Source organism: Lactuca sativa, chromosome 2 (genome assembly GCF_002870075.4).
Source record: "Lactuca sativa cultivar Salinas chromosome 2, Lsat_Salinas_v11, whole genome shotgun sequence".
NCBI classification, from domain to species: Eukaryota; Viridiplantae; Streptophyta; class Magnoliopsida; order Asterales; family Asteraceae; genus Lactuca; species Lactuca sativa.
The window spans coordinates 166,090,126-166,094,082 of NC_056624.2; the positions used below are offsets into that span (position 1 = coordinate 166,090,126).

General features: G+C 33.0%; 1 long non-coding RNA gene across 3 annotated transcripts; it reads right to left on the reverse strand.

The window, feature by feature from the left end:
• Positions 1 to 1,482: 1,482 nt before the first annotated feature.
• Positions 1,483 to 3,344, reverse strand: LOC122196758 (uncharacterized). Of its 3 annotated transcripts, XR_006188807.2 has the most exons (5): positions 2,784 to 3,344; positions 2,631 to 2,695; positions 2,453 to 2,547; positions 1,997 to 2,080; positions 1,483 to 1,912 (listed from the first exon to the last, which is right to left on the reverse strand). It is a non-coding gene; the product is annotated as an uncharacterized LOC122196758 (long non-coding RNA). The 3 variants fall into 3 exon arrangements; XR_006188806.2 differs by having other exon boundaries at positions 2,453 to 2,695; XR_006188805.2 differs by having other exon boundaries at positions 2,453 to 3,344.
• Between the last annotated feature and the right edge of the window lie 613 nt (positions 3,345 to 3,957).

Sequence of the window (3,957 nt, forward strand, 5' to 3'; positions counted from 1 at the left end):
ATCAACTTAGTCTCGGCTTGGCCAAGCGCTTTGGTGTCATCACTAAATCATCGAGGGGTCCACAGATATCGCTTTTATCCACTTTGGGTAAAAGGAACAGATAAACTTCAACTCAATGCTCTCTTGTACTCACTCACTGAATCACACACAACAATATGTTTTATAACACCAAGTTACTGGTGCATTACATATTATCAATGTGTAACTGACTCGCAAGATACAACTTACACATCTCGGTTTCAATAATATAAGATTTTATTGTCTCACCAATCACTCGTGATAAAATCCAAGAAAGCGATCCAAGTGAGCGTGGGTTTAATCCAATACTCTAATATTATAGCATCACTCATGAACCCTGCAGTAAACTTTTGCTATGTCTAAAACACTTTAGATAATCTACAGTCAGATTCATGACAATCTTCTTTCATTCCTACTTCCAAAGAATGAGCGACTGTGGAGGGTTTGAATAATCTTATTATTCGGGAAGTCAAAACATGCAAAGTGAAACACAAGAATAATACTAATCCCATATGGCTCCAAAATTTGGGTATAAATAAAACATTTTATTTAATCACCATATTGATTACTCATTATTTGTTGTTTTAGGTAATCAACTTCTTACTTGAATTATAACAACAGTTGTCCCATGCTCTTAGCATGCACACTATGTTTACCTATGGTCCTTACTTTGTGAAATAGTATAATTGAATAACATTTTCAATCACCCTCATTTCACAATTCCTAATCCATTATTGTAAGAATACAAAATTCTCGCCACTACTAGAATATGTTAGATTCTAACATTTTATGCAACGGTCATTTCGTAATGTCACGGCACAAAAGTCACCAAGACTCGGCCAATAAAATTACAAAATACTCTATTGGAGATTGTTACAAGACAATTCCACAGTCATGAAGTCTCACATTCAAAGTACATTACTTTTAACATCCTTCTCGCATAAAAGTTTCTAATCTAGACATTGATTCTCGATATTCAACTCCCAATATGGAAACATTTCCATATTTGCCAAATGACAACTCATTCTGAATAGAATCTTCTCTATTCACTACTAGAAAAACAGCCTTTTACGACGCTCATTGCGCGTCGTAAAGGGGTCAGACAACGCGCAAATGCGCGTCAAGGAAGGCCCTGTCATAAACAGAGACGACGCGCATTTACGACGCGCATTTATGATGCGCATTTACGACGCGCGGTTATGACACGCAGTGCGTATCAAGGAAGGCCCTGTCATAAAGGAAGACGACACACATTTGCGTGTCGTAACCTTATGACGCGCGTGTTTATAACACGCAATCCGTATCAAGGAAGCCCCTGTCAAGAAAGGCCATGTCATAAATGAAGATGACACACATTTTTGCGTATCATAATTTTAAATGTTCAAAAAAAAATATTTATATATTTATTAATTTTTAAATTAAATTTGCATTTAATGTCTCATACTAGAAATAAAATATCATATACAAAAAAACAATCCATTGCATAAAATTTAATGTCATACAATTCTATTTTTTACAATATCTAAACTTGCATCTAATCTACTCTACATCAAATTCCTACTAAGTAAAGTTGCATCTTGCCTTTCATAATTCTTTAAGACTAATGCTCCAAGCAGCTGATTATATGGATAAGCAGTTGTACATTGGCTCGTCTCACTCAAGAATGACTTAGCCAAATTCAACTCCAAGCCTTTACTGCATTTTGCTGATAATGCTGCAAGATTTGAATCAAGTGGCTTCATATTCCTTTCTTCCATCAACTTTACCTAATGCACAAAATACACAGAAACAAAAAAACATTGTAGAGGAAGGGGTAATTTGGGAAAATATGAGGGGTATCCTTTGCAAAATAAAACAAAAAATATCCTTTGCAAGATTTTCTCTTTAGTATCCTCTGCAAAACAAAACAAAAAATATATATCAAAAAATGAAATTTTTTATAGTTTTATATTATAATTATGCCTAGAGTATTGCATACCTGAAGAACCATTTGTTAGCTCTACCACAACTAACATACATCTCCCACTTTCTCTTTCTCAAGTTTGGTTTCTCCTTCAGAACCCTGCATGATGAACATGCCCCAATACTATTGAAAATAGCCACAACTTTAAACAATCAAAGACAAAAAAAAAAATGTATGTTCTGTCATATGATCATTGTCCTTATGGGCTCTAGGTTAATTGGATGTCTGAGGATAAAATTTTGTTAAAGGCTCCATCACTTCATCACTAAGCAGCCTAAACCTTTTCTTCATTGACATCTCCAAGAAATAGCATTTATTTCAGTAATTAATTTAACATCTTACTTTTATTTCTTTCTATTAAGGTTTTGTAGAATTTTCAAAGTAGAATACTATAATAGGAAAAAAGTGAAGTGAAAGTATATAATAAAGAAATAGATAATAGTATATTGTTGTATATAAAATATAATATACCTGAACAATTGAGAGAAGGGAGTCAAGACCATCTAATGCTGAAGCACGCGCAGGAACTCCAATGACAGGTAAGGGTGTCAATGCAGCTAGCATACCTAATCACAAATATTGGGAAAAAATGAAAAAAAATTGAAATTGTTGTATTTAGAAGAAATAAAAGTAAAGTAGAGAATAAAACATGGAAAATAGGTTGCACCCCCTGCACTAGCAATAATAACTTGGATGCCTCTGTAGCTACCATACCTAATCACAAATTTTGGAAAAAAATGAAAAATAAAAAAAATGAAATTGTTGTATTTGGAAGAAATAAAAGTAAAGTAGAGAATAAAACCTAGCAAATAGGCTGCACCCCCTGCACCAGCAATAATAACTTGGATGCCTCGTTCTCCAGCAGATGAAGCATAACAAAACATCAATTCACCTGTTCTGTGTGTTGAAACTATTCTAACCCGAACTTTATTTTTCATATTTAATTACCCAAGTATTGGTTTGTATTTGGATTTAAATGACTTTCAAAGCACAATGTTGTAATAAATAAATAACAAATAATGAAAGCCAAAATATGAAGAAATACCAATGCCTCCAGTAGTATCATGTTAAAACTAAGACTTTTCTAAACAAATTCAAATTTATTATGTCATCAATATAGATGCTCTTTGTGATAAATGTTCAAAAAAATGATTTTAACCCTAAAAATAGGGCTTATAATTTAATGTTGTTTGACAAACTTCATTGTTTAGAAAGTTTACCAGTACATGCAAGCGGGGTCCAAGGTGTGTGAGTGGTTGTAAACAAGCCAAATGTTGAGACATGGCAGAGGACTGCTGTGTGTGCCCAAATTCAGGAAGATGTGTTGATTGAGAATATTGACCATGTTGACCATGAGTCAGCGATTAAATATGAAATTGACCCTGGTGTGGAAGACTTTGCATATGCTGTTTTGATGATGCCTGCTGATGTTCATCATCTTGTGGATGTGGCTGAAAATAATTATTCACCAAATCTTATTATCATAATTATTCAAAATTATATAATCAATAAAATGGTGAAAAGTAAAAGATTTTACTTCAGTAAAAGAGCGGTATCCTTGAGCAACAGACATTGGAGAAGAATTATCAGCACCAGGAAAAGTCTAAACTCAAAACAATAATATGTCATCATTATTCATTATCTTCAATATTAATATAAATAAATAAAATCAGCATAGAAAACTTACAGAAAAACCAGAAATGCTTGAAACAGAATTGGATGAAGAACGCCTATACTTATGTCTTGGAGCATAAAACATATAGTAACGAGGTGAAACTGCCACATCACTTCTACCAGTCAACCTTTTGAACCTACATACATAAAAAAATCGAATCATCATCTATAATAATAATAATAATATAAACGTATTACTATTAATTATTTTTAAAATGATACTGAATATTGTTACCACTCTGCGTCATATATATGTGTAATAGTTGGCTTCTCCATGATATCCAAACCATTGACTACAACAA